Here is a 25,741-nt window from a genome sequence, read left to right as displayed (position 1 = left end):
TTAATTGATATTCACAATTAAACACCACTGACCTGCTGTTTCGTCTAGGAATTAGTGAGAACGAAAGCTTGATCTAGAGTTTGGCAGACAGGTTACCTCATCACAAACGTGCCGGATATCCTGCTTGTCCCTTTTCATCCAGCAGTACTTGTAATATGTTGTACATGCTATGTGTCACATTTGTGATGGAGTAACCTGTCTGCAGAAATCAAGCTTTAGTTCTTGCTGTTGACAGTATGAGCAGGGAACTTATCAAATTCATTCTATTCATTCCCGATTTCAGACCGTTGGGACACTTTTTCTGTTTCACCGTGATAACTTCCTCTTTGTTGTAAGATATCATATCTGTCCAAGGTGTTATCCCTGTTGTTCTCAGTTTCAGCCCCTTGCTTTGGTCTAATGCCTGTGGTCCAGTCTACACCCATTATATGATTTGTTCAAAATCGGGTTCTTTTGACTTTAGTGCAACACTTAACATGAGGCTGGCCTAAAACGATGTCAGATACCAGGCACTGGGATGGCTTCATAATAAACGTTTCAATATACTCTGTCAGTGTTATAGAAGGATGCTCATTTGGCAGTGAATAAATTTTTTTTTTGCTTAGAGCTAAATATTTTTATGAGGACTGTTGTTGCCAAACAAGAGGTGGTAAATACTATCCACAACTGTTGGTCCCCCCTAAATAATACTTTTTATTCCAATTGTATTTTTCCCAAATACCCAGATAATAAGTCTATGTTATCGTTTTTTTAAAAAGCTATTAGATATAATATGTTAAAGTTTATCAAGCTAATCATGATCGTGGTGGGCTTGTCATGTTTCTCAGTTGCGTTGGGAAGTATGCTATGAATACTGTACAGGAAATGGCCTCCCAAAAGTTTCAGCTACTCTCTTTCAACCATTAAGCCGTGGGACTAAAAACGATCATAGGACATAATTTTGCGAACTGCGCCAGGCCCATCCACACGTCCGGTGCAGTGGCTGAGTCGTAAGTAAATAGGAGTGACTTTTCCAACAATAAATAGTCAAGCAGTAACTATACACTTGGAGGCTGGCTTATGAGAGCCCTGCATCACATTTGCAGCGTGTAAAGTGGCACATGCATGACAAAGGACTCTCAGTAGGATTTATGAAGCCACACAAAGCCACCCTACGTGGCTTTGAGTGGCCTCATAAACATTGAGTATGGCGATGCAGCGCAAAAGACCTTATTCTGTGCCCAGGAGGCAATCCGTGAGCATTGGTGTAGGTTTTACCGTGCAACACCTTTGGAATTTGATGCTGCCCCAGATCTATAAAGTAACGTAAAACTGGAGAAGCATCAATCTGTACACTTGCAGAGGTGTGGCGTAATGAGGACAAATATGTTAATTCGTCCTTGTTTTTTCCACTTGCCGTATGCGCAGACTTCTGCAGCATACATGGAAAGAGGCAAAAGCCTTGTAGGATTCATTTGTGCAGGAAGGTACCCATTCCTGCACACAAACAATCCTGCTTGCAAAATTGGCACCCTTGCCTTGCATTAACACTTAGATACCAAAACAGCACCAGCACAGGCAGAAAGGACAGGAATGCAATGTATTGCGCAAAAACAGTGCCTTCCTGCCCTTTCACTTTGACGTAGGGCAGCGCTGCGAGGTGCCTGGCTGCGCTGTCCTACGCCAAAATACCATAACTGAAGCCCTAGCTGTGGTATTCTTCCTAATCACAGATTCCATTTCCTCAGCCTGCAGTTTATGCCCGAGCATCTTTCTTGTTTCTGTTACTTTACCGAGAGCATTCTCTACATTACAGAAGGTGAAGCAAGGTTACTCGGCCGAGTACAGCATCTTGACATTCTCTTCAATAATCATTTTAAAAATCCTAAAGCCAATTACATGGTGTTAACTACAAGTTCACCTCAACCTTTCCATGTTCAATCATGTCAGCTGTACTGCTATTATTTACCAGTGAGTTTAATATTGTTCTCTTCCTTGGTGGCTGGTGAAATATTGACTTACAACAGGCAATCATCACAGGTTTGCAAGCGCATCGTCAACCATATTTCCTTATCTAAAACATTGCAGCTAAAGTGAAGAGGTGCTGCCTATAACTTCCTTGGGCGCCTTTGGAATTTACACAACGTATTTTAGCATCGTCCTTACACTTTATGTGATGGATTTGTTTCTCCTGGTCAAGCCCTTGATGTAAATGCATTTTTACCACCTAAAGTGTCAGTATGTTGGTGGTAGCAGTGAAATGTTGCCACTCTACTATAACTTGTTAGCAGTAGTTGTATTTCCACTGGTCTGGACCGAACTCATTCTGTAAGGAGCAGTATGGACATGGAACATGGGGGCATATTACCAACAACTATCGATAATTATCGCTATGTTGGTTTAGTGGCGATATTTTTATCGCTGAGCTGCGGCGATTTTTATCGCTTAGGAACCTTGCTATTATCAAGGTTTATCTCCTAAGCGATAAAAATCGGCCGAAATGCATGAATATCGCTGAAAAGTCCGCGATATTCATGCATTACCGAGCTAATGCTCTTAGCCATGTTATCAACCAACCATTGGATAACATGGCTAAGAACTGCTCAGGAGCAGGTGTTAGCTTTTGGAGATATTCGTACTTAGCACGAATATCTCCAAAAGTTGGTAATAGAGATAGCGATGTTAGCGACTGTTTCCAGTCGCTAACATCTTGGCACGCCCACTTTGCATGTCATTAGTGATAAATATCACTGACATGCAAAGCGGGGCCCAAGATGGTCGCTATCTCCTACTAGCTGTTGCTAACTGGTGTTAGCGACAGCTACGTAATATGGAGATAATTTTATCTCCGCTTTCTTGGCTTTTAAAGCCAAAAAAGCGGAGATAAACCCCCTTGATAATATGCCCCATAGAGACTCAATTCAAACTTGGCAATGTTTGAGATGAGAACATCATTTCAGTGGAAATTGTGACCTATCTCCTTTGAATCTTTAACTTATTCCATGTATGAGATTTCACGTTACAGCTGCACGGTACTGGGGCCATGGCAACCTTGATTTAGGCCCTGACTACAAGTTAGATGGAGCAAAATGAACTCATTCATGTGTTAATTTAGCTCCGCCTGATTATAACTTGTCAGGTTTCTGTCTTGTGCAGGCATCAGACAGAAATATCAGTCCCTAAAGAGGGCAGGAGATTTATCTTGATGCAAAGCTGTACCAACCAAGTCTCAATGCTTGTTTGTATTCTGCCCCACCCCTTTCCTTGCCCCTGACCCACCCAAAAGCCTGTGGTCAAAGCAGGTTGTAAAAGTTTAAGGTAAAGAGCCGTCAAATGGCACATTTTATGTTGTTTATGACCAGAAAAAACGGTCCAACATGGTAATTCCGCATTCATTTGGAGTTTACTTGTAATTGCACAATACAGGAGCAAATGTACAGTTGAGTAATGGCAAAAATTATGCAACTCGGAATCAGGGTCCAAGTGGTTAAGTGTTTTCAGAGAGGTGTTCAAAGCTCTAGAAAAGCTTTATGGAGCAGGGTTTTCGCGAAATAAAACCTGCTTGGATTAAACCATGCTGTGTGTCAAATGCTAATCAAGAAAACGTGTAAAACTAATAAAATAAGACTAAAGGGGAAAGATGAAAACTGCGCAAGCGCGTGCTGGGAGAGATGGAGTAGGCTGCAAATGTTCACAACTAATGTAGCAAATAATTCAAAAGTCGAGATCTTATTTTTCACTAATAAATAGAAATTAAATATGCAGTGCGTAAAGGAAAGGAAAGCAAATGAAAAGCATTCAAAGTGCGCTTGATAGTAGAATTTTATAAAGTGATGATTAATTTATGTATTCATCTTTCCTAGAAGTATAGTTTGCTGTCCTGCAAGAAAGGCCAGAGGGACATTTTAGAGTTAACATGAAAATACTAGAAATATAGAGAGGTGAGAAAGAACACTGTGAACTGTCTTTTGCAAGCTCCTGGTGAATGGCTAAAGTTGGGCAGAGAAGGAAACGATAAGACAGAACTTCCTTTCTGAGCGAAGCATGAAGATATTTGTTATAATACAATGTTACATGAGTGAGACGGAGAGACGTACAAACACGGAAGCTCAATATTAGATTGTCCTCTGCTGGAAGAGATTACAGTGTGTGTAGTTAGAACAATAAGGATATTATGGAGTTAGGAACATCGAGAGTGGTGTGATTGATTACCCTTTGTTTTTGACCAATCATAACGTGCAGAATTATGTGAGATGATACAATGAGGGTTGGACTTTTAGTGAATTTGGGGTATAACTACATTTACTAAAGGGTGTTTTTTTGGGCATTTTCCTACTTTGTGAGAGGAGAGAGCTGTGACGCTGTTTCCTATATTCTATGGGCTGGCTGTTGAGGGGCCCAGCTTACTCTCATGGCCAGAGGGTAGCTTTCAGATTTCTTGGATCTTGTATGATCGTAGTATGATTGCTGAATTTGCATAACTTCTTTGCAAATGATTTACTTTTTACTCTTTTGTCTCTACGCCTATGCACTCACTCATTGCGCTGACAGTTGAGATGTATAACTGCCATTATATTTGCTAATGATTTTCTCTCATGTGATGATCTATGATTCGAGATGTATTGTACTTGATGAGCAGTCACATTCTTTGGATAAAGCATTATAACTTACAAATTAGTTTGTCTTTATTAGAGTCATTTATTAGTAATATGTGATGACTATTCTATGGTGATATTTTTGAGATTCCAATATTATTTTACCGAAACTTGATTGGCTTATAAAGATTTCATCGCCAAAAAAAGGATAAACAAAGATGAACCAATATGGAAGTTTGATTCAAACTTACCCAGCGCGCAAGGGACTGGAGGGTATTGAATTTGGGTCCAGATGATAAAATTGTACGTTCCTGAAACGCTGGATCAAGCTCCTACCTGATTTGTGGCACTTCAGACAACTCTATGAATAACAGATAAGGAAATTCATTCATTTATTGAAAGACATGAGTGTGAATCTGCAGAGTATTGTTAGCGCTGCGTATCCAGAAACTGACCTATTTTTAGTAACAGACTAAAGAATATGGTAATATTTACATCTAAGTGTGCATTCAGCACCCTGAAACCCCAAAAGGTGGTTCCGTTAGACTAATGTTGTCATGCCATGGATCCCAACATAATCTGGCATCTTGCCAACGTTTAAGTAATATATTCCATCAATAGTAATTAAATTAAAGACTCCTATAGCCTGATACATCATGATGAAAATACTGCTACACATCTGTAGCCTCATGAGTGATTTAAATGGTACAAATGATCCTGCCATTGCTGGTACCTCATGTACGTGGAAGAACATTCCTCAGTGGTAACAGATGGTGAGGTGGATGGTGGGAGGGGCTGGAGAAAGGGAGGGTGGGGTTGAGGAAGGCATGGTGGAGGAATGATGAAGGGATAAGAGTGAACAAAGGAGGAGGGTGAGGTGGTGGAGAGCAGGATGTGGTGGAGAGAGTAGGATGAAAGGTCAGGCAGAGAGAGGGCAGGGGGAAGACTGTGGATGGGGAGGTGGAGAGAGGGAAGATGGTGAGGTGTACAGCAAAGAAGGTGATTCACAGGGAGGTAAAGGAGGGGGGATAAAGAACACTGGGGGACCCAGGAGTGAGGTTGAGAGGAAGGGTTGGGGAGGCAAGGAAAGGAGGGGGAGGGAAGGAGAGGAGAGGAGAGGAGGGCAAGGCAAGGAGAGGGGTAGGAAATGAAAGGAAGGGGTGGCAGAGGAAGGTTGGAAACAGAGAGACAAGGGAGAGTAGGGGATAAAGAGGAGGGGTAGCAAGGTGAGGCAGGACAGGAGATGGATGAGGGTGGGAGGGAGCAGGGTAAGAGAGAGTGGAGGGCACAGTGGAGAGAGGGAAAAGGGACATTGTAATCCGTACAGCAGAGCCGCCACATGCACAGCCCCCATTGTAGGGATTAGGGTTGGAACAACACTCTGACTGGCTCCTTGAGCATGATTCAGAAAAGGGGGTGGTGATGAACAGAGTGTCTGAATTAAGCGGACCACTCTTACCCAGTCCAAAGATCAGGGCTTGATCCATCACCGTTATTTATCTCACTGCACCATCCCAGCTCAGAACCTGGCTATATGCAAATCAGTCTGTCCCTGGCCCAGTGCATCATGGGAACAGGGCAGACTAAACTACCAAGCCAATTCTTCACCAGAAAAGAGACAAGCTACCGGGGACCGGTTTCTGGCATTTCAGCCGTCTTCGGCCCGGCTTGCTTGAATCCTGATGGTGCAGTGAGAAAGGGATTCATGTCTGAGTATACCCTGCCACACCTATAGTGGCCAAAAACGATTCAGAAAAGGGGGTGGTGATGAACAGAGTGTCTGAATTGAGCATATCAGAGGCACTGGCCAGTCTCTCCGACCACTGTGCTCCGACCAACTGCATCATAATCTGGCAGTCAGACCTCTAACCTGGCTGTCAGGTGGACCACCACCTGCGGCCTGTCAGTGGTGGTCCGCCCGACATCCTAATCAGGCCCAGTGTTTAAGTCTGGGATTGATACTGACTGAGACTGAGTAACAGAGACTAAATGAATTTAGATCTGAGGCCGAATCACAGACTAACTGCAGCTGAACATGACTGAGAGTGAGTGAGTATCACAATGATTGAGACTGATACTTTTTGAGACTGTAACAGACTGACAATGACTGAGAACAACTGACAGTGACATACTGGCTGAGGTGAGATTTAAAATTAATAAGAGACTAAAAGTGAAATCAACAGTGTTTAAGACTCAATCCAGTGGCTGTAAGACATTGAGAGAGGGATTTGAGCGACTCACTGAAAGTTACAGAAACATAACAGAAACTGAGCAGCTGAGACAGAGACAGTGACTTATCCTGAGAATGGGTGACCGAACATAACTGACTGAAAGTGACTGACAAAGGGGGGGAGACCAAGGGTGACTGAGACAAGCAGAGTGACCCAGACAGACAGAGAGTGACCAAGGATAAATCTGACATTGACACACACTGGGAGAGAACGAAATTGGGAGTGACTGAGATAAACTCAGATTGACTGGGAATGATAGTGGCTGAGAAAAACAGGGATTTATAGAGACTGACTAAGACTACAATTGACAGAGAATCAGACTGTGAATAAGAGTGTCTGAGACTTGGAATCATGGAAGGAATGAGAGCTACTTGTGATCACGGATTTGAGCCTTGGCCTTGCCTTGTTGTAGATTGAGTTAATTCCCAGCTGACTCTGTTGTTCTGACATAGCTTAATGTTTGTTGACTTATTCATTGTTGTTCTACATTATGTTCCACATCAAATCCATTATGACCAGCTTGCTTTCCTTGGCTTCAGCATTTTGGTCCTCCTTTCCTTTTCTGTCATCTCTCGCATTCTTCAGTAGTTGCTGCAACAACCAGATTTTCCAGTCCTTGAAATTGATCGGCTTTCCCATTTTCTGTGGCTGACCGTGTCATTTTCTTGGTGCTTAGTCTCTTTGTTTACTTTTAATGGCTTGATATCCGGTGAAACCATATAATAAGGTTTTGGATGTTGCTTCTTGCTTGGCTTCGACATTCCTCCTATGGTCATGTTTGCTTCAGATATGGCCTGTCCTGTGTCTGTGCAGGCTGGCGCTGCACTGCCCTTCCTTTCTAAAGTCCACCCAGGGTGCCATGAATCCTATATACTCTTTGTGTGCTGTACATCGATTCTTATCTGGCAGTTGCTGTGATGCAGGTGTTGCAAGGAGTACCCATTTTCTTTGCTATTCTTATGATCTACAAAATGGGGTGTCTTTCATGTTGCTGGGCAGGCCCTGCCGTGGTGGAAGCAGACGATAACATGTTGAAAGGTGAAAAATGTGTCATCTTAACAAACAATCTGTGGTAAACATTAGTACTTCATAAAATGATAATTTAATTATACAATGAGTTTCTGTTGCATGACGTTGTTAAGGAGCTACACTGATAGTGGGTGATGATAACTAAATAGTTTAGAATGAACTTATTTCCCTTGAGCACAAATTAGGAAAGTCAGAACATATCGCTTGCCATCTTAGTGTAAAGATGGTCACCAGAAGGTTCATTGAACGTACTCAATAGTAGTCTTAACTTCTCTGTGATTGGTAACGACGGTGTCATGGTATATTCACAATACTTCCTCATTTACGTGATGGGAGTGTACAGAACCTGTTATGTTGAAAATACAGATCTTCATGCTGGGGCAATGATATGAATAGATCTTTAAGTGCTTTTGCATCTAACTGGGAGGGAACAAGTCATACCGTTTGCAAAAATGTCTGAAAACAGCAAAGATGTAATCAATGGTTTGATGGAACCTATTTAGAATTTCAGGATACCTTTGGGACAGGGTATCAGTAAACGTTTTTCTTTGAACCGAGAATGTAAGTATAAATGACTTCATTTTGATCATAGATATATTTCCTTTTTTTATTTTTTTTTATTTTTATTGATATTTGAGTTGCAAGTTTATACAGATTATAACATAATTCCTTCTTGAAAAGAGATTAAAATGCATATTATACAGCAAATACAAAAGAAGATAAAGCAGACCAATATAGAATAAAAAAATAGGAAATACATAAATACGCGATGTACAAAATTCATTATATCATTATTTCATCAGTCCATTTCTGAATTGGTGAACAGATTTTTAACCCAAGTTGTTGCCTTTTTTTCCCCTTGGTAGCATATATTGCTGATTCAAGTTTATATCTAGCTAAGAGACGTCCCCTCCATGTGGAGAAAGATGGTGATTCTGGACTAATCCAATCCTGAGATATGCATGCGCGAAATTCAGCCATCATGATAAATAATAAGTTGGTTTGTTCAATGTCTTTTGAATCTTTGGAGACACCAAATAATATAAGTTCAGGTGACATAGCAATATTTTTACAAAGAATGTATTCAATAAATTTCTGAACATCACAAATTAATCCATCAAGTTTTACACACGAATAAAACATATGTAATGTATCGGCCCCTCTTAAATTACACCGATTGCATTTGATTCCAGTAATACTCCCCCATTTCAGAACTTTTGCCGGTGTATAATATAGGTCACACAAAATCATGTAATGTTGGGTGCGATTACGCCCAGAAAATAAAATAGAGGCTTTTTACTTATTTAGAACAATTCCCTTGGAATTTCCTTTAAGTTTTTTCCAAGAAATTGAAAGAACCGCAATAAGATTCTTATGGGGCTATAAAGGTATTAGAAGAGCATATAAGAAGCTGATTATACCGAAAGATAGGGGGGGGTGGGCCGCACCACATTTTCTATTTTATTACTTAGCAGCCGCACTTCAATATATGTTTCCCTTAATTGTAGGTAAAAAAATCCCCACTAATTGGGCACAATATCCAAATATCTATGAAATGGTAGTAGGTACCGATGCGAATTATCATCTGTTAAAATTCATAGAGCCAAGCTATTATCATAGATATATTTCCATCAAGCTTGCCAACTGTTCTTGCATAGCAGGTTCAAACAATCAATCAATCAAGTGGCTTGTAAAGCACAACTACTTGCCCGTAAGGGTCTAAAGGTGCTGGGGGGGGGGGGGGGGGGGATTTTGCAGATCTGTCATGAGGCACTGTTGTTCAGTCAAAGAGCAGGGTCTTCCTGAATTGGGGCAGTGACTGCGATTGCTGTGAGGTAGGAGAAAGATCTTCCCCCAGGTGTGATCTTGCGGATACATTGGATTGTAGAGTGAGTTAATGTAGTTGAGCACGCTGCTGATGAGTGCGTGGGTGACTGTCTTTCTGGACTCTCTGGGGATCCACCTGATGTTCTTTCGGAGCAGGTGTAGCATTTTAAAGCCAGATGATGTGATGGCGTTGATCTGGTGGTTCAAAGTGAGCAAGGAGTCCAAGATGATGCCAAGATTTCTTGCATGGTCTGTAGGTGTGGGTGAAGGTCCAAGATTTGCAGGCCAACAGGTATCATCCCAAGTGGTAGGGTGGGCCCAAGATGAGGACTTTGGTCCAGGAGGCAACCGCCTTCAGCCCTTCTTGGAAGTTTCTCTTGGCATCTGTGGGTTTATTGGTGAGGGAGAGGATCTGTTGGGTGTTGTGAGTGTAGGAGACAAAGTTTAGTCCGTGCTTCCTCACAATGGCTGCCAGCAGGTCCATGTAGATGTTGAAGAGAGTGGGGCTCAGGGAGGAGCCCGAGGGCCTCCACAGCTGATTTTTGAGGGTTCCGAGAGGAACAGTGGTAGCTTGTCTCTCTGTGTTTGGCCAGTGAGGATGGAACTGATCCATTCCAGGGCAATTTCACAGAGGCCGTTGTTGTGAAGTCTTGTGCATAGGGTGCGGTGGGAGACAGAGTTGAAAGTTGAAAGCAGGTGAGAGGTCCAAGAGGATGAGGGCTGCAGTTTTGCCTCAGTTAAGGAGGGTACGGACATATATCTGTGGTGCCGATTAGGGCAGTCTCCGTACTGTTATTGCTTCAGAAGACTAATTGCAAGTGGTCCAGGATGTGGCTCCCCTCGATGAACTTAGAAAGTTGGGCATTGATTGCCTTCTTGATGACCTTGGCTGGAAAGGGGAGCAGAGAGATGGGTTTGAAGTTCTTGAGGTTCTTTGGGTCGGCAGAGGGGTTCTTCAGCAAGGGTTGATCTCTGTGCGTGTCCAGTCTTGTGGCAGAGTTGATGGTGTGGCAGAGTTCGGGGGCAATGGAGTTGCTGGCTCTGTTGAAGATGTGGTGTGGGCAGGGGTCTGAGGATGAGCCAGAGTAGATGCTCTTCATGATCTTTAGGGTGTTGTCTGTAGTTAGGGGAGACCAACAGATACAGGGTATGCTGGGGTCTGGTGTCTTTGGGTGCATTGATTGTGAGTGGGGTGAGAGGGTCCTGGGTATCAAGGTTGTTGAAGCTACCATAGATCTCCTTATCTTGCAGTGGAAGAATGCACTAAGGTTCTTTCAGGGGTCTTGGGAGGGTGGGATGTCTGTTGTCCCTGTGCTAGGTTGGCAAAATCGTTGACCTTGGTGAAAAGTTCCTTACTGTTTTTTCTTTTAGGCCCTTTTTCTTTGTTGTTTGAGATGATGATGTGAGGTAAAAGTGGTTTTGAAGACTGAGTGGTCTTCCATGGTCTTGCTGCTCCTCCATACCTTTTTGAGATGTCTACAGGAGCCTCTAAAATCATGCGGTGCTGGGGAGAAACAACTGGCTTTTTTGGAGTGTGGCTTGCCTGGCACTTTCTTGATATGAGCCAGTGTGTCAGCGCAGTTGGAGATCCATTTGTAGAGGTTGTGAGCTGGGGTATTAGTGTCTGCAGAAGTTGGAGGTAGGGTTTTGCTAACGGAGGTGGTGAGCTGTTCTTCAGTGACCTTGCTCCAGCTTCTTTGAAGGTGGCGGTGGGTGTGGTGCTGTACAGTGGGTTTCGCGAAAGATAAGTGGACACAGCAGTGGTCGGTCTAAGGCCGAGCATGTGTCCTGCTGAGTGAGTTGTCTGAGTCTGACAGCAGCAAGGTTTTCCAGCAAGGACAATGTGTTCTTGTCATTAGGGTTGTCCAGATGAAAGTTGAGGTTGCCAAGGAGGATGTAGTCACAGGTGGCAAGAGCGTGGGGTGCAATGAAGCTGAGGATAGAGTTGCTGAAGGGTGGAGGGGGTCCTGGAGCTCTGTAGATGAGGGTGCCACGAAGGGTGGTGTTCGGGTTGTTCTGGACATGGAAGTCAAGATGCTCCATGTTGGTTGAAAGGGCGCCTGAGTGAGTGGTGAGGTAGAGGGTGCTTTTGGGTACGATGGCGATGCCTCCTCCCAGTTTGTTGATGTGGTCCTTGTGAATGAACTTGTAGGTGTCCAGGATGGCTGTGGCGATGTCCTGGGTAGAGGTGGAGTTCATCCAGGTTTTCGTGAGGAAGGCGATGTCGGGGTGGCTGGAGTCGAATATGTCCCAGATCTCCCTCGTGTGTTTGTGGAGGGAGAGTGTTTTGAGCAGGATACAGCTTAGAGATCTGGGTCCAGTATGTGTTAGTTGTGCGTTGGCTGGGGCTATTGTGCGGTGGCAGGTGATAGTGCCACAGCAGTGTCTGCAGGAGGAGGGGCCCTGGGTGTCATTATGTGATGCCCTGCGGCAGGCGGTGTGGTGTCCAGTGCTGAGGGCATGGAGGGTGCTGGCATCATAGTGGGGGATGGTGCTAGGACTGGTCTGTGGTGCTGGGAGCGCTCCGGGTGCCTTCGGCGCACATGCAGTGCGCCAGCTGTGCACTTGTGCTGCAGTGACCATGGTGTGGCATGAGGGGGAAGAGCTGGATCGTAGGGAGCATGGAGGTGGGAAAGGGGAGAGCTGAGCAGGGGGAGGGCAGGGCTGCAGGGGACTAGCAGCTGCAGGGATATGGTGGAGAAAGGCACAATGTGATAGGCGGGAAGAGGAAAAAATGCAGACAGCAGAAGGGTAAGAAAGTGACAAAAAGACAGGGGATACGGAAGGTGAATAGCATGACAGAAGAGCCCAAAATGTGAAAGTAGGAAAAGAGATCAGATCAGGAGGGGAGGCAGAAGCCGAGAGACAGAGCAGTCAATGGCGGCAGTCCCAGTCAGTGGGCCCCAGCCGTGTGTATCAGTATCCACTTACCTAGGCTGATCTTAGGCCCAGCAGCCGGTAGCGGCAGCCTACCAAGGACTCACAGAGGCAGTCTACAGGGCGGTATAGGGCTCTGCAGGGTAAGCAGGAGGTGCAGCAACAGCCTTTCAGGACCCGACCCAGCAAACACTCAGGATGGGTGTTAGATCTGGGGGTCTCTAGTTGGCAATGGTATTCGCCTTTGTCCAAATAGGGACCCTTACGTCTAAGTCAGGATAACACTTCTAAGCCAGGATAAAAACCCTGCTCACTCCCTTGGTAGCTTGGCATGAGCAGACAGGCTTATCTCATGGGCAGTGTGTTAAGCATTTGTGAATATACACAGTAATACAGTGAAAACACTACAGATGGACACAACACAGGTTTTTATAAAAATAAGTATTCTTTATATAGACTTAAACACAAGACCACAAACGACAAAAATCCACAATACTACAAGTAAGATTACTTAAAAGATGATAAAAGTCTCTTAGTTCAAGTTGTTGGTAAATGCGACAAAGTTCTCAACAAAGTACCTAGATGCATAACGCAAAGTGAACAAAAGACTCACAAAAGGGGAGATGCGTTGGTTCCGTGACCCAGGGGAACGGTTGCGTCCTTCCTCAATGCTTGTGCAGAGTAGGGTACTCGTCGTGAGCCTTACTGGTGCGGAGGTGATGCGTAGGTTCTCGGCCTGCGGGCCCATTGCTGTGCGGAAGATGGTGCTTTGATGCAATGCGAGAAGATGGCGCCCTTGATGCGGCGATGCGATGATGATGCGATGACGCCCTGGCAGCACTGCGATGACTCTGCACTTTGGAGCCGCAACAGGCCCTGCGACACGCTTCTCCGGTGATGCGGTGGCGACTCTCTCGATGGCGTCTCGCTTCTCCTGTGATGCGACAGCAGGCAGCTTCAATGAACACACGCTTCCAGGGAGATGAGACACAGGCACGCTTCTCCGGCGTTGCGATAATTTTAGCTGCGGCGGCGACACGCTTCTTCTCGATGCGTTGCGCTTCCAGCTCCCAGCGGCACGCAAGTGACTGGAGTCAGAATTCCCAGCAAGGAAATTCAGGAGGGAGCTGGAGGTGAAGTCTTTTGTCTCTGAGACTTCAGCAGGAGGCAAGCACAGTTCAAGCCCTTGGAGAATATTCTGTAGATGAAAGTCCTTACAAAGTTCCTTCTCCATTCCCTCGGCAATGCAGCAACCACTGCAGGCCAACCCAGCAAATAGCACACTGGCAGAGGGGCAGTACAACTCCTGCAGCTTCCTTGGTTCTTCTCCTTGGCAGCAAGGTTTCTTGTTCCAGAAGTGATCTAATTTCTTGGGATCGGGGTCCCAATATTTGTACCCCAAAATTGTTTGTTCCCTGAAGGCAGAGAGGCCTCTGCTTAATCCAAACCAGTTCCTGAGCACTTTGTTTACATGACTCTCTTCATCCTTTCACTGTGCAGGGCAGAGACATCAGCCGCCCCAGAGGAGGTGGAGCCAAGACAGGGGAGGGAATATGTAGGTCTGGAGCACTCTGTTGACATGATTCCTCCTCTCCTTTCACAGTGCAGGGCAGAGACATCAGACACGCCACAGGAGATGGAGCCAGGATTGTAGAGGGAAGGCCCAGCCCTATTCAGGTCCCAGGTGCAACTCCTCCCTCCTATCTAGATACAGATCTCTCTATTCACCACTGGCTGCCCCAGCCCGTCTCCTGGAATCCCCCAGCCCTGTCACTCACAAACCCAGACAAGGAATACACAACCAAGCAGAGGCAGGCTCAAATGGTTAGGCAAGCAAATACCTACTTTATTAAAAAGTGGTATTTGCAAACAAGGAATATTAAAATAAACTTTACTAAAAGATGTACTTTTTTATTCTAAGTTCAGGCATACTAAATTTGAATTTCTACCATGTTCCTTGAGTCAGTTAGGAGTATAAGTATGTAATAATCTGACTGCCCATTGTAACCTATGAGAACAGGTAGCCTTCAATAGTGAAAAACGAAAAATGGCTGTAATTCACTATTAGAACATGCTACACACATCAGAACATGTCCTACCATATACATACAATGCACCCTGCCCTTTGGCCTACCATAGGGGTGTCTAATATGAAGAAAAAGGAAGGGTTAGAGACTGGCAAGTGGATGCACTTGGCCAAGTCGACATGGCAGTGCTAGACTGCACACAGGCCTTGCAATGGCAGGCCTGAGACACACTTTACAAGATGCTTCTGTGGGTGGCACAACTAGTGCTGCAAGCCCACCAGCAGCATTTGATTCCTGGGCACCCATGGTGCACTATACTAGGGGCTGACAGGTAAATCAAATAACCCAGTCATGGAGTAACCAATTAGTACATAAATTTAACATAGGGAGCACTTGCATTGTGGCACTGATTAGCAGTGGCACAACGCCCAAAGCATAAATTCACCAAAAACATATCAAAACAGAGGAGGCAATCTGTCAAAATGGAAGGGAAACTCACCCCAATGATGCCAGGTCTAACAGTGGGCTAGTGTGCCAAAACCCTGCAGCGTGAACCACTGGCCTGACGTGGTGACCACGCCCTCAAGCAGGCAGCAGAGACAAGATTACAGCACCACAGGGGTGCAGGAAGGTGGACACACCATGCCCCGGGCCAATCCCGGGGAAAGTGAGTAATAAAGCTCCGAAGGAGGTCCAAACGGACGAGTGGAGGAGTGTTTAGAGAAATGCAGTCAGTAGCAGCACTTTTAGTGCATGCGCAGTAGTAGCTGCCAACCAGATAATGGCGACTCTGTAGATTTCTATGGTTATGCTGGATATTAAATGGTTCCCAAGTACCAGTTCTAGTTCCAGTTCCATGCAGGTATGCTCATTGCCATCAATTATCTTTCTGAGACTGAATAGTTGAATTCACTGTCATTCAGCATCTTAGAAAAATAGAAGACGAGATGTTCAAGACCATTATCATCCTGAATCTACAATACTTCTGCTCTCACAGCTCTGTTTGAAGTGTGAGCCTCTTCAATAAACGTCAAAGCAGGTTTTCATTTATGTAAATCAGATGTTTGATAAAAAGGTTCCCTGCGTTTATAGAAGGTTTGGGCTGCTTGGGTATCCAAATGAAAACCTTTCTGTAAATGTCCTTTCTTAGTTGTCTGTGTTAGCTACCCGGCTAAATTGGCAACGTCTCGAGTAAACTGATGGATATAATTTCTGAAGCCTACGAATCACTTACTTGCTGTAAGTGTAGTGGAAAACGGCAAGCTAGGACCAGAGAGATCTTCTCAGGATTCATGTATAAATCTTGAGAGCATAGATGATAAACTAGATGTTTAGGCCTAAGGGGATCACAAAGGTTAAAGGTCGTGTTAGTGTTAATATTGTAATTCTAACCTGACTCTAAACCTATTTGGGGATTAACAAACCAATGCTAATTGGTATTAGCGTTTGTTTGTACGAAGAAGTAACATAAACCAGTGCGAAACGCGGCCTTGTATTACTTTGCATTAAGGGGGCATTACAAGGATGGTACATGGGCGTTCCCATGCAACTACCCATGCTTTTTGACACTAACCCGATCTACTAACATTAGTAGACAAGGTTTAGCATGACAAAGTAATGCCGCTGGAAAGCAGGCGTTAAAAGAAGAAATGCTTTCATTTCTGCTTTCTTTTCCTACTTTGCTTGCGTGCTGCAAAGTGCAGCACACATACAAAGTAGGAAAAGGTTTTAAAGTTGACTCGCCATACTAGTTTGTACTGGAAGGGTACCTTTCCTGTACAAAACCTATAGTAGACTCAGGCATGCACCCTAGCACTATGGCGCTAATTTTATTTTTTTTAAGGTTTTATATAGCGCTGGCTAGACCCGGAGGTATCAGAGCGCTTTACATGAGCATCAGATCATAGTTACAGGTTACATTGTTGCAAAGGTTATACAGTTATTAGAGCATGGCAACATAGTTACTTGTAAGGTCAAGATAAACAATAAGCGCAAATAGGAAAGGGGAAAAGCAAGGGGACAGATTCAGGGGAGGGGGCAGGAGCTGGGGAAGTAGACAGGTAATGAATGAGGGAAAGAGGAGGGGAGGGTGAAAGACATTGCATGGGAAGAGGAGGGGAAGGGAGATAAGGACACAAACCGGTAGACGAGTCATAGCAACGTCCGAAGTCCAGTAAGCTGTGATCCCAGAGGAAGTGGTATCACTTCCCTATCTCTTTTGCGGGAGTCTCCCTTTACGCAGTGGACTCTCTCAGAGGGGTCTCTGAGACTCAAAGGCCTACATACTGGATCCTTCCTCAAAAAGGGGAGAGAGAGTGCTTTGGCAAGGGGTGCCATACCATACCTCAGCTGTGAGTGGCTCCCTTGGCTCAGTGGACTCTCTCTGTGGGTACGCTGAGACTCCAAGTTATAAATATTGGATCTTTCCCCAACAAGGGGAGAAGGAGTGCTTAGTCAAAGGGCACAAAGGACAGGGGGTAGGCAGAATAGCAAGTAAGGTGAGAGATTCAGGGGAGTGTGGATAGGAGCTAGGAGGGTAGACAAAGTGAGAAAGAGAACAAATTTAATTAATGAGTTATTATATAGGGCTGGCTAGACCCAATGGAATCAGAGCGCTTTAAATGAGGGACGATAATGTTGCCAATTACATCTGTTAAAAGTTACATAAGTATCAAGAAAAGCATTTAAAGAACATAGGGGACAAGGTGAATGGAGCAGGAAGGGTAAGGGTTAGGGTAAAGGGGTAGGACATAGAGACGAGGGGAAAATAGTTACAAAAGATACCAGTAAAAAACTTTTAGGAGCATAGAAGAAAAGGAAAATGGGGTGAGGAATGGAAAGGGGGTGAGGGCAAAAGGGGTAGTGTACAGATACAGCGGAGAGATTAAGGGAAAGTTTGTCCAAGGTCCGGCTGGGTAGGAGACAGCCGAGGAGGAATCCGCGGCCCATCTCCTCTCCAGCTATCAGGTAGCTCCACCGGGCATCGGTCAAATGGCTAGGTCCCAACAGAAAAACATTAAAGGGGAAGAGGGCAAGAAGAAGGGAGCGTATAGGGGGAAGGGGGTAGGGTGAAAGGGTAGAAGGGGGAAAGGACAGAGAGACAAAGGAAAGTCTGCCCAAAATCCGGCTGGGTAGGTGACGGACGAGGGGGAATCTACAACCCTTCTCCTCTTCAGCTAACAAGTAGCTCCACCGGACATCGGTCAAATAGCTGGGTCTCTACAATCGAGGGAAGGTTCAGAGTACATGTCCAGGAGGGAGAGCAGGATCAAGGTCAGGTGAGGGCTGTGGTTAGGCTCGGAACGCCGATCAGTTCTATTGTCTGGGAGCGTGAGAGCATCGTGGAGAGACCAACTGAGGCTGCCAACTTGAGGTCAGGCAGGGGGGTTGAGACCTTGGTGTTAAGTTCAGTCAGTCCCCAGAATTCACAAAGCATAGGGGGTGTAATCTATGCCATGAAATGGCAGGAGGACAGGGCCAGTGTCCGCATGTCTTCAGAGGGGGTGAGTGGCAGGTCTGGCGTGGCGTCTCCAGAGTCGTTCTGCAGCCCCATTGAGCATTCCAGCTCCTCGCGTACCTGGTGTACGGATGTTGAAATCTTCACCAACGCTAGAGAGAGGGGAGGAGAGCCATATCTATGTGAATATGGCTCTCTCCCTGTCACACAGTGCAGCCTCTTTGGGTGCTGTACTGAGTTGAGGGACACGTTTCAGAATCTGGGCCTTATTATCCTATTTCCGAAATTCGCACTTCTCCAATTTGCAAAATAACTGCTTCCAACATAATCTGTGGAGTACACTGATGTAATGTTCTTTATGTTCTACAGGTGTTCTTGAATAAATCAGAATGCCATCCAAATATACGACCACAAATTGGTTAACTGATTTGGCAAATACATGATTTCTGAGATTTCATGAGCATTACATAGTCTAAAGGGCATAACACAATGTGTATTGTGCCCAAACTCAGTTTTTATGACTATATGTCATTCAGTACAGAGTTTGATTCATAGAAAATGATAGGACTAGAGAAGATCGTATTTCATGATTATGGTGGCACCTTTTACAGTCTCAAGAATGTCTTGAATGAGTGGAAAAGGATAGTGATATCTGATGGTATTTATTAAGTCCTCAATAGTCCACATATAGCCTGTATTCCTAGATAGATAGATAGATAGACAGACAGACAGACAGACAGGCAGGTAGGCAGGCAAACATACATACAGATTGTGTCCTGGAACCACTTTGGTACGAAGAACAACAATACTCTAGCAGGGTATGAAGATTTTGTTATCAATCCATTGTATTCATTCTCTTGTAAAATGCACCTCAGGTTTCTTTTCATGACTCTTACAGGGAATAGATGAAGCGAAAAGATAAGATGGAACCAGGTTCTATTACGATTGCACAGTCAAACTCCCCCCGAGAAGGTGGGGCCAAGACTTTATGCTTCTCAAAAACATCCAGGAAGTCATAATTTTAACCTGCAATAATAGCAACATTAGCATGCACTTGGTTGCATCTCTAATGCTTAAGTTCTTTGGTGACCAGTAGCTCTCAAAAGAGAAACAATCAGAGTGACAAAACTGATAGGAGAGGAATATGATCTGAGATTGTCAATTGAAATCAAGCAAGCTTTATTCGACGATTGTCATAAAAGCGTACAGTACATATGAAATATATTTATAAAATGAATAAATACTCTTAAAATTGCATAGTCATGAATTTTTTTAAAAAAAACACTACTAGTATATGATCAAGGGTACTATTACACATTATTTAGACAGGGAAATGTTATCACCCATAGTATAAAAATTAATCTGATAACAGTCTACTTCTAATAATCCATGCCCACCCCAGGAATTTTGCCACAGCTACATACACAGTCATATTTGTACAGGTACAAATTATTCTGACTGCAGCCAATCCACTGTTAGTGCCCAATAGCCTACACATTGGGTGTAGCCAGATCCAGCGAGGAGCCTCATACACAGGGCATTCGAACAATAAGTGGCTAATGGATTCCGAAAGTGCCGGGCAGGCTGGACAAGTGGCTTTGGCCCCCCCTAGACCAGCTATTAGTGAATGCCCTTACAGGTAGACTCCCAATTCTCAGTTGCAAGTAAAGTTTGGGATCTAGGGGTTTAGCGATGACATCCCAGAAAGCTTCCAAGTTGGCCCCTCTTTGATGTCCATAAACATGCCAGTCAAAGAGCACAGAGCAGTTTTCTTAAAGGTTTTAGAAGCCACAGACTTCCAATACAGGTCCTTGAGAGTTTTCTTTGGGAGAAACCTGGCATTTGCCGGGTCCGCCCACAGTTCCCTTAAGCCCAGCTCACTCAGAACACCACGGATGTGCGCTAGCCACTTGATTTTATGTGAAGTGTCATTTCTAATTATGTCCAGCAATCCCCTAGTGTATGTTTCCAATGTGGGCGTAGTCCAGATCTGCCTTCAGTATAAAACTGGGCGGAGGGATGCAATAAGAGCTATTGGGGACAATCCCAAATCAAGAAAAAGGGGATCAGGGGAGTGCTCTGGAGTAATTTTATTAAATTCCTTAAAAATTAATTTTCTGAAACTGACATCCCCCTGAGGTTCTCAGATCCCCAAATTTCTACTCCATAAAGGGTGGAACTAACCACTTTACCATTGTAAACCATTTGTGCGGGGCTATCGGCTTGGTAAGGGACCTGGAGTGTTCCAGACTCAGGGCTCCTGTAAGCTGCCGGTGTTTCAGAGTAGCCAGCTCGATCTGCTGGTTCCAGCATAGATCGTGCTGGATACAGACCCCAAGATAACTAAAAGCCTGGACCCTCTCCAGGGGATGCTTATTCATGGTAACAGTACCCTTAAAAGTTTTTGAAGCATTAAAAGACATAAACTTTGATTTAAGTACATTAACTTCTAAACCACGAGCAGAGCAGAATTCTTCAAAAAGCAGCAAAGCCTTCTGCAATCCGCTAGGGGTTTTCGCTACTATAAGACAGTCGTCGGCAAACATTAAAATGGGGACTTTGGCTCCTGCAAGGATAGGTGCGTCAACATTGGAGTCGATTAATATTCTGGCCACATCATTAATATATAAAGAAAATAAAGTTGGTGCCAGAACACAGCTCTGGCGCACTCCGGTTTCAACTGGAAACTGGGTAGTGACATTACCAGGGCTTCCCCACCTGATCTATGCATAATTCTGCTCATGAAGTTTTTCGACTAACAAGAGGAGGGGCCCGGGCAGACCCATATCTTTGAGGACATTCCACAGGATAGAGCGAGGGACCAGATCGAATGCCGCTCTTAAATCTTTGAACGCAGCATATAAGCTGCCACGTCTTATTACCACAGTCTTCCAGTACAGCATAGTAAAATGCAATACCTGGTCGACTGTGCTAATGGAGGTTCTGAAACCTGCCTGCAGATGGGACAAGATGTTATGGTCCCGTTCCCACACCAGTACATTATTAAGGATCACCCTGCCAAAGATTTTTTGTGAGGTGTCGATCAGGCTGATCGGGCGATAGTTTCCGGGCTGGGATTTGTCTCCTTTTTTAAATACAGGTATGATTTCAGCCCCATTCCATGAATGGGGTATAGGAGCTCCCCTCACAACTATGTTTGACAGGAGGAGTATGTAAGGGCCCCAAGAATCTCTATCCTGCAAAAATAAATCCGCGGGTAAATGCATCTTCCTCGAAAGGTGTGAATGGTATCTCTATGGATAGGTTTGTGAAATCACCCTTTGCGCATTGTGGCTTGAAATAAGATACCCATTTTTCCTGGGGGACCCAATTCTGCGGTTTGTCTGGATTGCCTTCCAAACCCCACTTGTAGACATTCCAGAACCTACATGAATCTTTATGGGATCCTGCCTCCTTTAGAACATTCCACCTTTGCTCGTCCCAATCGTGTTTAGCTTTTGAGATGGCATTTTTATACGTCACCCTGGCCAGCCGAATGCTCTGGCTTGACCCATTTTTGATTGCTCTGCCCAGATCCAAGTGGGCCTACCTGCATTCTCCTGAATACCAGCGTGGTGGTTGAGGTGTGCCGGAACGGTTTTGCTTACAAGGCCTAACAAACAAACTTTTGTCAATTAACATTGGTAATATTCCCTCTCGGACAGAGTATTCCAAAAATTACAATATAGTTAGGTGTAGCAATGATTTTGAAGGACATAGTTTCTTCATTATCACCAAAGGTCACTAAGAGGGGAGCTGTGATCTCATTGATTAGACCAGAATACCAAGGTGCACAATACACTCTGTGCATGCTTGCAGCCTTTCTTGGGCATCTTTTGATTGTAGTTCCTTTGAACCCTGTTTGAATCAATACACACTCCACATAACCATGAATCCAACAAAGCTGGGGTATGGAGCTCTATCCCTTCATCATTGTAGATGCGCATTTTCGGTAGAAAAAGGAGTGATTAAGAAGTGTTCATTGAAAGTGCTACAAAGGGGGGATTGTATACCCACCTCTTTTCCCTTTATACATGGACAGGCTTTAGCGTTTCCCAAACCCCTTTAGTCTCATTGTTCAAGCCTGAGCTAAGCTTCTTGGCTCGCCACAAAGCACAGAGACAATATCTTCAATGACACTCTTTCTCAAGCTGAGATAACAGGCTTTTGGTTTCCTCTGTTTTTCATTAGAGGCATCATAAGGTTTGATCTCAGCCTACCAAGGAGGTAAGGCTTGCTGTGGCCTTCCAGGCATTATTAGTCAGGTCTTCTTGACAACTCTTCTCTCATTCAAGAGGTTTTCAATTACAAGAGCCATATTGATCAAGCCTGTTGAGGTAACAGGTCCTTGAGGGTGCATCAGCTCAACTATCACTTCTTCCTTCAATCCTCTTCGGAAAAAAGGTCATTGAGATGTTTCTACCCACATGCTTTATGAAGTTAGTTGACAGAAATGGGTGATATAACAAACAACATCAACATTTCTCTTGGCTCACAAATTCGAAATTAGATGGTTCAGACATCTTTTTAAATACCTTCACAAAGATGGACTAGTGTGACAGAGAAGGAGCAGAAGAAGTGGCAAGAATTGTAACCCAGGTCTGCACTCCCAAAAAGCAATGTATTAAATAATTTACTGGGAAACTGTGATAGACAAAATGCAAAAGGCACAGTTAAATAATCCGAAAATGTGTCACCTGAAAAGTGTTGGGTACCAGATGTGGCTACATGAAAATCAATTACCCTAGCAGATAACAGTTGACGTAAGGTGAAATTTCCATTCTCTAACTGTATTATCGCTTGCACTTGTTGAATAGTTTGAGTCAAATCTTGAGTTGTGTCTAAAGTATCACCCTGATTGGGATCCATCATTGAAATGGAACTTGGAACTGGAAGGCAAATTTGGTAGTGCTGCAAACTGGAGCTTCTTTCTTGACTTATTTGCTGTCTGACGCTGACATGACATCTTTCTGTTGCCATGGTAACACCTAAGCAAACGAAACAGTGCGTACAAAGAAGGTGCTAACTTGAAAGCTTGCATGATAAAAAAATCCAGAAGGGGGAAAAACATCAAACGTAGATGAAGAAGTTTGAAGATGATTATTAACACACAACTATCCAAGATTGTGTTAAAATATATTGAATTAGGAGGATTGTCAAAGAGGCTAGCAAAGATTCATGAATCCAAAGACAATCCTGTGGAAAAACAATGGGACAAAATTCTAACTCAAATGTGGAAAAGAATGCAATATTGGTTTCACTGTGGAGCACCTTTCCCGGCAGCAACCTTTATACTGAAGAGATAGCAAATTCCATCAGAAGAGGTGCAATAGCTGTCTTGGATTTAGAGTTATAAATGCAACAGGATATCCACGGGTCTAGTGAGCCTAAACAAGCCCTCAGCATAAGCAAAGACCTTAAAATTGGAATCCACAAAACATTTTACCAAGGAAAATCCTTAAAAAAGGACCAATTCCCATCACTCACCGAAGTGACATGCTTCATCATCTGGGATCTCTTCCTGGTTACAAACCTAGTGTAATCAAGGGCTACAACCCCCTCACTGAGAGGAGGGAACTCAGGAATGTTTTCAAACAGATCTAGAATTGCTAGGATCTCCTAAAACCCAACAGATGTGAGGATTTGTGATGAATGTGAGGGATGGGCATAGTGCAAAAGTATATAGAGTGAGAATAAAATTGCGTAGCAAGGGAAATAAGGTTTATTCGTTATCTCCTGATATCCAAATTAAAAATAATGCAAATGCAATTTTAACATAATAACTTCAGGAGTCCAAAAACAGGGTCTACATGTTTTAGCCATATGGATTATTTATAATCCAGGCCTTCCTCAGGACCTCAAACTAATATTGCTACTGCGTGGTGACAAAAATTAAAGTGACAACATTATTCACTCAAGGTTGGAACAAATACAACCTTATAACCTGGTTTCTAGGTCCTCTGTGAATTGCATAGTGCGGATGGCACCTGCAAGAAAAAAAGGAGTGATGTTAAGAAAACAGAAAAAAGTCTTGTGCTGATGCTGAACGTTTGTATAAAATGTTGTCCAAAATGACTTAAATTGTAACTATCTAAATAGTATACAGCTTGCTGACATATACTAAATTGTGCTTACGTGCTCTATATAAAGGAGGAAAAGGCAAGGAATGGTGAAAAGAACATAGAGCTTTGCATCCAACCTTTGCTGCTCAAATTTCCTCCACATTTAACAATCTGTATACTTTTGTTCTTTTCACCATTCCTTGCCTTTTCATCCTTTTTATAGAGCAGGCCTCATTTCCTGAGCAAGTGCCAGGTGAGGTGAGGTTGTTTCCTCGTGAATTAAGGGTAAGCACAATTGAGTATGTCAGCAAACTGTATACTATTTAGATACTTACAATGCTGGTCATTTGCGGACCACATTTTATATCGACGTTCAGCATCACCACTAGACTTTTTTCTGTTTTCTTAACATCACTCTTTTTTTTCTTGCAGGTGCCATCAGCACAATTCAATTCACAGAGGACCTAGAAGCCAGGTTATAAGGTTGTATTTGTTCCAACCTTGAGTTATTTATGTTGTCACTTTCATTTTTGTCACCACACAGTAGCAATATTAGATTGAGGTCCAGAGGAAGGCCTGGATTATATATAATGAATATGGCTGAAGCATGAAGACCCTGTTTTTGGACTCCTACAGTTATTATGTTAAAACTGCATTTGCACAGTTTTTAATTTGGATATAAGGAGATAACGAATGAACCTTTTTTCTCTTGCTACCCAATTTTATTCTCACTCCATATACTTTTGCACTGCGCCCATCGCTTACATTTATCACAATTCCTCAAATCTGTTGAATTTTAGGAGATCAAAGCAATTCTAGATCTGTTTAGATACATCCCCGACCTTCCCCTCTCAGTGAGGGGGTTGTAGCCCTTGATTGCACTAGGTTTGCGACCAGGAGGAGATCCCAGGTGATGAAGGATGTCACTTCGGTGAGTGAGGGGAATTTGCCTTTTTTAAGGATTTTCCTTGTTAATGATTTTTGTAGATTACAGTTTTAAGGTCCTTGCTTATGCTGAGGACTTGTTTAGGCTCACAAGACCCGTGGATATCCTGTTGCATTTATAGTTATTTGTGGGGAATATATCCATGCTTGGTCTTTAAACATTCCCTTGGACCCCCTATCACTGTGTGTTAGTTTTGGATTTAGAGTTAGCCTTTGAAATCTACTATGTCCATGGTCTTAGATTGGGAATGATGATGGAGAACTATGTGGCATGAAGTATTCTAAAAAGCAAAACGTGACATCACAGGAACTAAAGGAGCCATCGTGGATTGGGAAGCAGCCATCTGATTCCACTGCGAACAGGAATGGTGATCTTCTTCAGTTCTGATTCTTCCTGGAAATCCATGGAACAGGGAAGGCAACATCGAGGAATCCAAAAGGTAGTAAATGGCTACCTGAGGTGAATAAGCTTTCCCAAGCACATTTTCCTCCTAAGAATTTGTGATACCAAGATTTAGGCTTCTAGGGAAAAGAGTTGCACATGTTCACAATACCCGAAACCCCAGAGCAACCCGGGCAGCTTTGAGGCAGAGTAACAATGATTAACAGATGAAACACTTGTAAGTTTGTTAAATGAAAAATTGCTTCTGTTGAATCAAGAGAAGGTTAAAGGTTTGGCAAAAGTTTGTGAGGTAGATGATGACGAATTATA

The 25,741-nt window shown here is 43.8% G+C and overlaps 1 protein-coding gene and 1 long non-coding RNA gene across 2 annotated transcripts in view; one reads left to right on the top strand and one right to left on the bottom strand.

The window, feature by feature from the left end:
• Window positions 1-25,741, top strand: part of KHDRBS2 (KH RNA binding domain containing, signal transduction associated 2) — a 1,060,381-nt gene that overhangs the window by 281,810 nt on the left and 752,830 nt on the right. The gene's annotated exons all lie outside the window — the stretch shown is intronic.
• The window catches only part of LOC147707444 (uncharacterized), a 269,810-nt gene that overhangs the window by 45,841 nt on the left and 198,228 nt on the right, over window positions 1-25,741 (bottom strand). The window contains exon 3 of the long non-coding RNA XR_015296452.1: window positions 4,826-4,935. This is a non-coding gene — a long non-coding RNA (uncharacterized LOC147707444). The remainder of the gene's footprint in view (window positions 1-4,825; window positions 4,936-25,741) is intronic.

Source organism: Lissotriton vulgaris, chromosome 6, assembly GCF_964263255.1.
Source record: "Lissotriton vulgaris chromosome 6, aLisVul1.2, whole genome shotgun sequence".
Taxonomy (NCBI): domain Eukaryota; kingdom Metazoa; phylum Chordata; class Amphibia; order Caudata; family Salamandridae; genus Lissotriton; species Lissotriton vulgaris.
The sequence above is the reverse complement of the archived record's forward strand: the minus strand, read 5'-3'. Positions and strand labels throughout refer to the sequence as shown.